The 13,352-nt window shown below is 39.4% G+C and overlaps 1 protein-coding gene and 1 long non-coding RNA gene across 4 annotated transcripts in view; one reads left to right on the top strand and one right to left on the bottom strand.

Moving 5' to 3' along the window:
• The window catches only part of Crp (transcription factor cropped), a 160,829-nt gene that overhangs the window by 114,059 nt on the left and 33,418 nt on the right, over positions 1-13,352 (top strand). The window lies entirely within an intron of this gene.
• On the bottom strand, positions 3,845-10,465 carry LOC139996304 (uncharacterized). Its single transcript, XR_011802189.1, has 3 exons — positions 10,099-10,465; positions 6,675-6,963; positions 3,845-6,119 (listed from the first exon to the last, which is right to left on the bottom strand). It is a non-coding gene; the product is annotated as an uncharacterized lncRNA (long non-coding RNA).

Genomic DNA, 13,352 nt, shown 5'->3' with positions numbered 1-13,352 from the left:
AGTCCTCTTTGTCTTTGTGTCCTTCTTCTCGTTATACAGGGTTGTCTTCGTAATTATAATACAATTAGTAAGATTATTCTACGTGAAAAAATAAATCGAGCATATAGGATAAAAGTTTTATATGGCGCTCCGTCTTCCATAAAATCGAAATAGTTCCAAGAAAATAGAGCGTGGACGTGTTTAATTAAGAATTGGCAGACGCATACCCGTGCGAACCAATTCTCAAATTTTATTTTCTCAGAAACGAAACGTCCTATGAAAAAATTTCAATCTATATCTTCCACCTGTTTTTTCATATAGAATCTTCTCTTGCCTATTGTACGATGATTACCGAAATACCTGGAAGCAACGGCGAGAGGGAGTCGCTGGTCATCTTTCTTCTAATCGCTCCCTCTCCTCTCGTACCGCTGCTGCAGAGCAGGGCGTGACATCACGCCCGTTGCCCTCGCCCATCCCGTGTCGGGTGCAGAGCAGCGCTGCTGGAACTCACCCTGGCAAGCACCAAAACCAAATAACCCCCTTCTTGCGGAGGCTGCACGTATTACAGGGCTTGCATCAACTAGCCTCTGGCGAGTTCGTTGCCTCGCCGAGGAGTTTATTCCCTATCCCTCTATGACAGCGTGTCTCTCCTGCGTATTCCAATATCTCGTTGTTCAATCGAGATTTTTATCTAGTTACAGCTCTTTTCTGGGTTACCGTCTCTGATTCGATTTTTTATGTTTTATACACAGTTATTTCCGTCTTCTGTCTATTAGCTGCCTAAACCAATACAGATCTTCCCCCTTTTCTGATGAATATAATCTAAACCATATGTTAATTGTTAACATGAAAATTGCGAAAGATTCTAGAATTGGATATCGTAATAAATTATATTTTGGAATTAATGTTTCTGTTTAAGGGCATTAATTGAACTGTAAAGAGGGAAGGTTTTAATACAGCATAAATTGTATAGAGTCGGTGATTTAATCACGAGGGAGAATGGAATTACAAAGCATCAACAGAGCTGAAAATAGGAATGAATTAAAATGGAAATTAGAATAAATGGAATAATCAAGTTATAAGGTTAATTCAATAACAAAGTTAATAAAGACAAGTCAATTTAAGGTAGATTCTAATTTTCCCAAATGTAAATGTAAAATTAATTTAAATATCGTCAATCCGGGGAAAAGATTATTTTTTTATATTTCGCAATATTATTTCACTATATAATATAATTTTCTTTTATTGCATACATGTAAGGAATAATACATTTTATACCTCCCTATACCACAACACAATATTTCGCAATACAATACACATATCTAACACGTATAATTCCTTTTTCTGTTTCAGGTACGTATAAACGATCATCTTCGCTGCAACAGTGACGAAATCCCATATCAAACTTCTCGAAGTTGTCTTTTCTATACTCTAATACCAAGGTGCGATCGCGATGATAAGGTAGAGTTCTGCCACTTCTAGTGGCGTTTGTATATGAACAAAACGGAGCAAGTTCGCACGTAATGTATCCCGCCTTTGTCAGATTACACAAGGTTTGTTCTCCGAACCTTTTGCGAGTGGCCCATTTACGGATCGGCACAGTTTCGAGAATCGGCGAATTGAAAGCACAGTCATAGCCTTATCGAGAAAAGGGACATCGTGCATGTGTGAACCTGAACGCCGATTCATACATATATATGTATATGTAGTTGTGTGCAGACGTCAAACCGGGTCGGGTTGTCGAGCAAACAGTTTATTGGGGATGACTGCGATTACAGAGAGAACTTGCTGTCTCCTTTCTTCGCGACTCGTCCTGTCGACATGCTAACGCGATCTGTCCGGATACACGTTCTCTCTTTTTTCGTTCATTTTCGTTTTGGTCTCGTCTTTCGTATTTCTCTGTTCGAAACGTAAGGACGGGATGCGAGAAAGGCTTTGATAGATCTCGGAGAAAAGCAGCTTTGGCTCGTTTACTTCGAACTTCAGTTACTTTTTCAGAATGGTATTTTATGCTGCTGTTGGACGATAAAGATTTGAAATCTTATTTTGTGAAGTTATAATTGAAATATGATGTAGATATATCGATTCACCTGAAGGTTAGACAAAGTTATATTGCAGTACGTGTTATATTTTGGTAATATGTCAATTGTATTTCTGGATAGCGAAATTGAGAGATTTACAAAAGATGTAGGTCAATTTTTTTTCCGAAGGCTCAATTATCTTCACTAGACAGCAGATATTTGTACATATTCGTACTCTTATAAATTTAATTAGAACTATACTTTGGATATTTTCGCATATTATACGCATTCTGTGCATTCTTGTAAGATTGAATCTCCCATAAATGCATAAGCATCCACAGCCTAATCATCATCAGGCAATGTAATAACAAGTAAAATTTCTGATTTATATTAAAATATTTGGGAGTGGCGTCAAGATAAGCGCGCGTTTGTGAAGTCGTTCGGCGATATTCGGGAAGATTCGGTTCGATTCGGTTGATTTCAGTCAGCTGGCTGACAGGGCGTTGCCCCGCGCGCGATGCACCATTCATTACGAAGTGCTGCAACTGCAACGAGCGAACCTAGCGCAACCAGACTCTCCCCTCCCCCTCCACTACCACATTCACCATCCCCCTACTCAGTCTCTCGTTCTCGAAACCCTCCCTCCAGAGAGGCTCGATTCTGCTTCCACTGCGACTGCGACTGCGACCGACCACCTACTACTACTCCTACTACTACTATTCGTACTCTACTACCGCGCGTACGAGACTACTACTACTATCACTACTACTACGTACGATACTTTTATTATCGCCTTCATCCACCGTCACGGCTACAATCGAGGCCGTACCTAATATTTGCCGGAGAATTCTGTCGCAGCTTTTAATGGTTCCGTTACAATTACTACCTCAACTTCGCCAGCAGCGCCCAGAGAAAGAAAAATGAGGACGTTTTGGCTCGTTCTGCCCCGCTTCTCTGCGCACCCGTCGTACTTCCGCCATCTTCTCCCTCATTATCGACAGAGCTGTGTCTACGGTCGCGATGAATGACGCCACGGTTTTTTAGATTCGCCCGCGAGTATTGATGGATCCTTTGCAGAAGAGTGGGGGAAGTAGCGTACATCTGGTCGCGAGAATGCTTTGCGAGAAGCTTTTCAATGAGTAGTGAGTATTGTATGCGCAGGCTATATGTGTGTAGAGCTTCTGTACGCGGTCTGCGATTCTTCCTTCGACATTTTTACGGCTAATGAGAGAGCGTGCTCCAGTTGCACAGGTTTTTAAAATAAAATTCAATCGATCGCAGTTTATGAGAATGGAAACAAAGGATTGGCTTTATTTGGCGGATTGAGAATTATGGCGATATAAGGGGGTGTTTCGAGGGTTCACATTTTTTACAACTTTTTAAAGCATCGTCAATTTTTTCATACTTCTTTAATGATTTAATAAAGTATTCGTTAAATTCGTATAGTATTAAATAAAGCAGAACATTGTTTTCTTTTGAAAGATATCATCTCCTTAATTTCATAACTAAATTTTCTTCGTAATAAACTTATTCATGCGTCAATCACAGATTCTTACGCATAATAGGTCAGAAGGTTGTAAGTGTTTTCGTTAATGAACTATCGTTCATGATCTAATCAAATCTTAGGAAACATGATTACTACTATTGTCAGAAAATATAGACACGACTGTCGTTTCGTTTTCGATGTAATGACAAACGATTTTCTCTGAACCCAAGTCGCATTAGTGAGAACAATGTAAATGTTACATCGATGTTTATCAAACCAACAGCAATTGCAATGAATTAGTAAATGATTTATGAGAACGGATAGCTCTTGTTTCTCGTTCATTCATCTATACTTTTTTCTTTTTCCTTTTTCAGTCAATTGTCATTAATTTTGTTCTTTGTTTTATTTGAATTTTTTCTTAATTCTTGCTTTATAGTTATTTTTTTGCATTGATTTTCACGCTGTAATATAATTGAAGGTAATTATCTAATAAATTGATATTGCTATTATCAGAAATCCTGGTTGGCGCCAGACATTCATTACGATTATTAAGTAATTTTCTATCGAATATTTTTATAATTATCATGGACAATTTTATAATTTCTTATAATGGATAACCTTTGATCCGCCTATAAGGTATACAAATTGATTCCTATATAAGTAGATCCGGTGATCATTTCATTATTACTTATTTTCAAGTTTTATTGGCGTAGAAATTGAATCTGTGATTAAAGCAGCAATAGAAATGATTGACGTTTAAATATCGATGCAAATCGCAAAAAGTGTATTCTTAAATTTTATATTACAGAACAAAGATAGAAATAAATGATTAAAAGTTACAAGTAAACGTTACATCGATTAAAAGCTGACTTCGATCGATGGTGTGAATCAAATATTTCAACGTTTCTCGAAGATTCTTGAGAATCGATAAATCCTATTAGAGGAAGAGCCTCTATCGCGAAAACAAAGCAACAGCACGCGCCACGCTTGATACGCCCTATTAATTGCTGTTCTTTTTTTCCCGGACAACAAAGAACGCGTTTATATAACTATCCGCTCTCGTGCGTAATTACGTGGACGGTCGATCGCAGAAAATGAACAAAACCATCGGTTGCCGGCTATCTTCTCTTCTCTTTTATTATAATTCGCCCGGTAATTATGACTGAATGATAGATAGGCGATGAAGTCGAGTCTCTCACGCTTGTCTGACGTAAACGAGATTGCTGGCACTAGGTCAACACATAGGCCAAATCAAACTTAATATACTGATGTTTTAATCATCGCCAATCATCGTGATTATTGTCGTGATTATCGTTTTGCGGTGTTAGAAATGCTTTAGCGATGATTCCATGATACAGTCATATTTTATCGACGTTTTTACTGTCATCCTTTTATTCAATCGTTATATTTGTTGAAATTTTCCTTGATCTAAATGTACATACAAAAATCATACGTATCGTGTCAGTTATATAAACTAGAAACATATAATAGTTTCAAAGTACATATTTCAAAGTATTACGAGCGTAAATATATAACGTAGAATCTATTTTTAAATTCTCCAAGTAAAGAAATTAATACGTGCGATAAATTATCGATCCAGATAACCAGTTAGCTCGGTTTCGTCGTTTAACAAGTTAATCAAAGGACATGTATCAACGGATCAAAACGATGAGCAATGAGGGCCGATTTAACGAAAACGTTGAAATAAACGCGACACCAGGGAAATCGATGTTCCGTGCGCGTGGACATGCACGACGAAGTGGATACGAGCCACTCTGCACGCGTCTGTCCGCGGAATCGCGTGTTCTATTGTCGGCCGGTGAAAAGTTATTTTTAACGTCGATTTTCTCAGAGAGAGACGCCATCAGGCTCTCCGCAAAGCGCCACTGACCTCGCCAACCGCCGACTGTGGTTCACCGCGAAACTCATATCTGAAATGTCACCTCTTCTCGGTTCGTTCAGCTTCTGTTCTCTAGCCGTTTTTCTGATCGCTTTTATTTCGTCCCCTCTGAGGCCGCCTGGGACCTCTCGCGTTTCATCCGATACACCCTCACCAGTGTCCACCAGTGAGAATAGTGCACGTTCAATTTTCAGAATCATGATCGTGAAATGGACTTCGATAAAGACCTGTCCGAGATCTTCACGCCTTTTTCGCGAGTAAATCGATTTCCCATTGGAAAATTTCAAGATAACAAAGATACTACACGAAGGCACTAGTAACCTAAACATTGCTCTAAATAATGCTCACGATAATTATCATATCGGGTTATTATCGGTTATGATTGGTTCAAAATTGCTGATCAATGGAGGAAGATTACAGAGGATTGTCCTTATTCATGTAGAAACGATTTTTCCGCGACTGTCTTTCTTAATCTGGAGAAACCACTGTGACATCGAAACATTAGCCATGGCTTTAGTTTACTCGGCCGACATTTCGTGATTAAGTTCTCCTCAGGTCGATATTACCGTCAGTCTGTCACTGTTCCCTTTGAAATTCAACATCAACGGTGGCTGCCATTGCTCCATTGCTGTCGCTGCTTCTTTTTTCTCCGCAAACGGTGTTGGTGCTCGTTGCGATAGATTGAACCAGTGCTTCGAAGTAGAGTAAATATTAAATTCAATCGTAATAAATTCTGAAATCGATATATGGAATTGGTAAAAAAATGATTGAAGGTTTTAACACTTTGCCGACCGATAGTCGGTTAATCGGTTTTTTGTCCCCGACGCTTACCGACCGATAGCCTATTAATCGGCCTTTCGTCGCCGACGCTTACCGACCGATAGCCTATTAATCGACTTTTTTCGCCAACAATCTTTCTCATTGTTTGAGTAGTAATTTGTTATTTAGTACTAAAGTACGTTGCTCAGTTACGTCAGTTGCGTTGCTTTGTAAGCTCCAAAAGTTTTATACCAATTTGAAAAACTTACCGTTTACGATGAACGAAAAGGATGGTATTGAAGAGTGTAAACTGAAACAGAGCCGGCGCCAGGAAGAACCTGCGCCTCAGTTGCCGGTCGGACGTGCGTATGCTGTTGAACCGCTAGCGGTCGGTAAAGTGCTAAGACGGCGTGTTCTTAAATATTTGGTCAAGTATTTATTAGATATTTAGTTAGTTTGTTTCATATTGAATATGTGTAATAGTAAAGAAATTCTTAAACAGCAGTACGCGTGAACGCAGACCAAGTACCTGCTGGTTTCAGCAATGAACTGACGCCGAGACACGTTGGCCTCTACGTGAAATTGCACCGTCATGCACTTAACCGTGTACCATATTTGCATACGAAGATTGACTACCGATCACTGCGAGATTTACGCCTTTATGGCCTCTTCAATCTGGATCGTACTTTTCGTATCACTTACACCTTATTGAAATTATAGATGCGAACAAGCGACTCGAGCAGGATAGTCTTCTGATAAATGCAATTTCGATTCTTTGTGTTGTTAGTCTCTGAAAGGCTAGTGGCGATAACGTTATCCTAGAAAAGAATTCTTTTTGAACGATAATTTAAAACGATAGCACATAATAACAAATAACGCAATATAACTTACGTTTACAATTTATATTTTTGCTCGAATATTGGGTTATCCGAAAAGTTCTTTTCGTTTTATGAGGAAATAATAGACGCACAACGTTTTTTGTTTTATATTATTTTGTCGAATTACGTACGATACAGTTTGTTCTGTTGAGATAAACACCGCGATATTTCGCAGACTTGGTTTCACGTTTGTATGAAGGTGCACTGTTGCAAAGAAACACGTTTGCGAAAGAAAGACACCTTTCGGACAACCTAATAATAAGAACAAAAGCGAACAGAAGCGAGAGATTGCAACATATCAAATTACATATTCTATTGAATTCTTATTAGCATAATCAACGGTTTGTACGCGCGTATAATAGCGTATATATCAATATAATTTATCGCAGTTATGGTTAATACATAATGTCATTCCACCCTCGATAACAAAAAGAATGTGCTACATGTTTCTTTGTGCTAGTTTATCCTCATCTTTTTTTTTTTTTTTTTTTCATCTCACTAGTGTGCCCATTTCCCAGCGCTAGAAATGTCCTGTGAAGTCCTTTTTGTCGCATTGTTGCACACCGGCTCAACCAGCAACAGATCCTGTTGTGACTCTCAGAACTGAATGCATCATGTTGCCACTAGAACACGTTGTTGCTACGGCCACTTTTTATATGTGACGCTTTTTCAACATTGAAGAATGAAAAATAGTGCTAAATGTCTTCACGGTTCGTTTCACCGAGATATTCGTAAGTTGTTGTAGGATCATTTTTTCGCCAAACGATTGGAATTCCTAAAGAGAATTTGTTTTTGCGAGTTTGATTTCTTTGAAGGGATACGTCATTCGAATTAGGTGCTAATGAAGATTAATAGATGGTTTCAGTGAGTCACTGTATAAGCAAGTGAATATAGTACGTAGAGAAAGTAAAATTCAGTGTATCTAGTTGCGAATTAAAAAAAGTACGCAAATTCAACAGAAAACGTTCAAAGTTCAAAGCCGTTTCTCACGCATCTAACCACACGAATCCATCGACAACAAACGACCTCGACATCATCCACTTCCCCACGAGTTCTCCAAATTTTACGGCACAATCACGTTAAAAGTAACCGAAAGGAACGCGAGTGCTTGGTGTTTCCACAAACGATTTACCATCGAAACTCCCTGCGTAAGCGCGAAGAGGGCGTTAAAAAAGCGAGAGGAATTGAAGATGAAAGCAAGAGGGAACGTGAAATGCTTCGACTAGACGACGATGGGAGTCCGCGTGAAACGTGGCGATGGAATGACAAGTAGCGGTTGAATCTTTAATCTTTCGCAACGTGGGATATTAAAGTTTCTCGAGAGTTTGGCAACTACTTGAAATACCACGGTGAAATGGAGTTTAAGTTTCGGCTGTGGTCGAGACACGGTCTGCGCCACTAGAGAATGGCAATATCGATGGATATCGATTGGCATCTTTAATGCATAAATAAGAAGGAAGTTTCCATCTTCTTTTTGTTCTTTCAATTCGATCGAATTCTTTCTTTGTTCGCACCTTCTCTTTCTGATCTGGAAGAGAAGTTGTCGCGTGTCTTCTTCTTTTCTTTTTCATCTACCTTGTCTGGGTTGTCACTCGGACTGCGCGATGATATCCGGTTCTCCATGAGAACACGCGCGCCATCTGACACACCGTAGATTTTAATCTCGCTGCGTACAGATCTGTCTGATACGACGCGTACGGAGAAAAAGTAGCTGGAATTCAAAGGAAATGTCGGCGCTCTGTATGAAACAGAAATTGATTCTTTCTTTGTGGAAAGAGAAAAAATTGTAGAAATATTAACTCTTTCAGTAGCAAGCTTTTTAGATTTCCAGAGAAATTCGCTTTCAACCATTGTTATTATTATATTAGTATTATCAATAATAGAAAATGATTGAAGTTAGTATATTAATGATAACCATTCGTTACATTAATAATTCAAATACTTTTTCTCAATTAATTAACGCACATATATTATTATTTATTCGCTATTAAAAATATAAAGAAAATAATAGAATTTCAATTTTGTCAGGAATAATTCATGGCTTTATTTCCTCCTTGGTATTTCCAATTCGGTAATACGATTAATTCTGTCATAACAATTTCCTGATATTTTTTCAAGGTAGACACAGCGCAGCCAAATTTCAAGGCAGTGTGGCAAAAAACAAATATACATTTCGGAATTGTTTTTTTACATAGAGATCGCTCCCCTAGAGATCGTGCCATGATTACTGGGATATAGCCCTGTATAGCAGAGTAATTTCTATTTGTAAAGGTTCACTGAAAGCGGGGCTTTCAATTCGAGTCTCAGTCGATTCTGGACGCGGCACGTGATGCTAATATATACCTCTCCACCCCTTTGTTGTCAACTAAAAGGATGCTACGCTACGCTAGAACTTAAAGTTCATTATTCGCCGGGGCGATTCAATGAAAACGCCCACACACGAGCGTACGCGATCGCATGCGAATGAGAAAATATGCAGAGCAGGCTTCGATCGCATAGTTAATGCGACACGCGTGCATACATACATAGGAGGACGTGTCTCTTTGAGGCTCCCTCTGGCTGAACCGTGCCAGCGACCGTTAAACCTGTCATTTCGTAGTCTTATCGTTAACGCGCCGCGCTAAACGAGTTGTCGAAACCGTGAATTATTCAAAGCTTTTTTGCAACTCCACGCCGAGGTAGATAAAAACTCCTCTTTGCTTCGAGCTTCCAGTGTTTAGATCATTTTTCGAACAAATGGAACAAGTACAGATTTAAAAACCAGCTCCCTAAACCTTCGTAACTTGGATGATTCTACTATAGAAATGATCTATCGTTCGATGACGATATATGAGAATCTTCCAAATTGCATTTTAGAATAAGAAATATTTGTAAAAAGTAACTCTGCTTCAAACGAGGAAAATAGCTTCGCATGAATCTTCCCGAATCAATCATTAGCCCGAAATCACTTTAAATATAACGTGTAAAATTTGCATTAATGGAAGACTATAGATATCAGGAAGCTCTATACTCAATCCCATTATTCTCCATTTTTCTTGCTAAGAATTTTTAATACATCTGTTTAAGGCTACTTACCAAACGTATTAACGAAAAATAGAGAAACAAAGTAATCGTGAACGTTGAAAAAGGAGGATACGAAAAGAAGAGGTAAACGATGCGACGTATCGACGACAGCGTAGCCATTGTTCGACGCGATCGTTCTCTACAATTCCTTGATTGTCGCGACTTCTCAAGGCGTGTAGAGAAACTTCGTACGAAACTCGTGCACACATATGTATGTAGAGACGAGTAAAGAAAAAAAAAAGAGTTAAGCGGAAAAGAGAGATAAGTTGGTAGACGAAGGGCATTGGGCCCCATGCGCGACGATAATTTTCATGGAAGACTGACGACCGCTTCATGGTCGCGGAATGCAAACAAACCATGTCCAACGAGTACGACGAGGACTAGCGTTCTCCTCTTTCGCGCATTCTCGCGCGCAGCGTGCAACGTGGCGCGTGTGTTGCCTCAAGCTCGATTCACACGCACTTAGCCTAGCAGCGCATCTTTTTGTTTGCGACGTGTCCCTTGGATCAAGTTCACCGCTTTGTTCTACTTTGTTACCTCCCACAGATTTCATCGCGATGCTCCCGATACATTTTTCGAAAACATTCCGCAATAGTTGTAGAGATGCTGAAATTGATTATCCTCGCGCTTTCTTGCTCTTCACTTCCATGAAATTACTGAGAAATGTAGGACGCTTCACGCGTTTAAGCTGCGGCATAAATAAATGACGTGTAAAGAAAAGGAACAAAAATCTAATCGTCTACGATCCTAACTTAGATCTAATCACCTATAAATGAAACCTAACCGAAGCCTAACCATGGATAAATTTGTTCTAAATAAAAATCTCGTGTCGCTAAGGATCTATGCGCGTTAATGATCCTAACGAGGAGATCAGTCAGACCCGTAGCTCGATCTAGGTCAGGCGCGCGTGTCGGTCATCTAAAATCGCGACGATCCAAAGTCGATGCTGTGGTACCGTTGTGAACGCAGCTGCACGATGTTGCGTCTCCCTCTCCTTGTCCAACAGTCAAGGTCAGGGTCGTCCACACGTCCAGTGACTCGACTCCGGCTTGCCATCCAATGGGCATCGTGTCTCCCATAAACGGCCACGTGCTGCTACACCAGGCCGCGATTCAACCGTACATGCCGACCAGCAGAAAGACGATCACGACCAAACGGCGGCTATTTGATTATTTTCTCTGCTCTCCGACACACGTTCGGATATAACCTTCTTAAAGTATCGAGGTCCTAAACTTTAAACCGTATAAAATATCGTGGTTCTTTAACTTTTTGATGTTGATCACCGTGGGATAGAAACTTTATGTAAAGACTTATTGTACTCTTATCCCAATATATAGGAATGTAGTATAAATGGTATATATAGTACTGGTATCGCCAACAATTTATTTATAATAATTATTCCTGAGTTTTAGATTATATTTATATACTGTTTGATAAAATTGAGATAAAATTTCTCTAATGAATTAAGTTGGTTTTATGAAAATGTATCGGTGTACAATTTTGTTAAAATTTAGTCTGTGAACGTTCCAAACAACCTAATACATGAATGCATGGTCTATTTACACACGAGCCTGTTTAAAAGTCAAAATGGCATCCCGACGAGACTCAGGGACGTTTCCACGCCGGTGACGCTCCCCCACGGATGTTCCCATGCTCCTTCGGTGCATAATATCGCGAACATCACCTTCATTCTTCCTACAGAAACACTATATTTCTTGCAAATGATTCCAACGCCAGGATGCGCAGATTGCGTTTAATTAATGCCTTCGTTTCGTGGTATTATGTATAGCGTTTGGAGTTATTCGGCCGCGGTGGCTGGAATCTTATTTCTCGGATGACTGTAAACGGATTTACTGGTGCAATGGTATAGAAAATGAACAGAAGACAAAGAACGTTGGAAGAAAGGTAAACTCGTCAGCTTATTTGCTCGTAACGTCGACTTCTCCACTTTCTTGGATTTCCAAGTGACAACGAATTTTTCGCAACGCGACTAAGAAATCTCGAGATCGCCGACTCCACAAAGACTTACGGCGCTGCGTTGTCAGAGATCCTGTGACGTTCCTACCGCAGATAAGGCACGATTCGTCAAACGAAGCGAGCACCGAAGACTTTTAGTCTGGCGTACACACCGTGTATTTCACGCTGCAGTGTTTTGCAAACGTTTCGATGTCAGCCACGAGAATATGAAATAAAAGAATATCGTTTCAGTTCAAAACTATAAACACGACTTTCATTATGATCAGATAGATAATTTATAATAACAGTAAAATTCTACGTTAAACGTACATAATACACATATGTTATCAAGTAATAACACGGTAGATTTAAGAATCAATAACGTTCAGGAAACGTGTAAACTGGCATAATCACGCGAAATGTCACAGCTGGCCTGTAGAATGTACGATAGATGAGTGAATTCGTTAGATGACCTTGACCGTGACCATGAATCAAGCCACATGAATCGCATGCAGCCGCGGTCAGGCTGTCAGCTTATCTACTCAAACATCGAATCTGGAGCACGTTAACTAATTACCGGCTTTTCCATGGCTCGGGCTGAAGCCGGTAATTGCATGGCCGTTGCTATCAGTGTTGACTCTCCTGGGAATACAGCTGTCCCACCGCATTCACTCCCGGATTAGAGTGTCAGATGTATTCTCGTTCCGCTGTTTTCTCTTTTAATTTCCTCTCCCCACATCGTTCGTTCGACATCCAATACATTTTTTTCTGTTCTCAATTTTTTCCGATGAACAACACGTACAACACGTGCGAGATACTTCGAGATGTTTCTGATAAAATTGTTGAAGATGAAAAGTCAAAGAATTTAAAATATTTTAAAAGGTTTTTCTTACTTCGCTTTTGTAATGTTATGGTAAAACGAAGATAGTGATTTTTTTGATTTCTGTATAGTGATTTTTATATAGAAAATGTATGATTTCAAATAGAATCTTTGAAGCGAAATAGAAATAGCAGTAAAAGATAAGCTCGTAGCAAAATATATGCAACACGTACGCTGTGTCATACCTTCGATTTACGGATTTCGGAGAATACGACGATATCGTATTCACGGCAGACTGAATCGATTCAAGTTACCTCTATCGTTGTTATTTTTCTCTTGCTACGCTTCGCCATGCTCCTTTTACCCGTTCTACGCTATAATTTATCTCTTATTGATGAAATTTCATATTTCAATCCGCAGTCACACGTAATATCACAGAATTTCATCGTAACTTCGATACTTGATTATTTTTTACATAGTTCTGATATTT

This window comes from Bombus fervidus, chromosome 17, assembly GCF_041682495.2.
Source record: "Bombus fervidus isolate BK054 chromosome 17, iyBomFerv1, whole genome shotgun sequence".
NCBI classification, from domain to species: Eukaryota; Metazoa; Arthropoda; class Insecta; order Hymenoptera; family Apidae; genus Bombus; species Bombus fervidus.
Note: the sequence above shows the minus strand (reverse complement) of the source record. Positions and strands in the feature narration are given on the sequence as shown.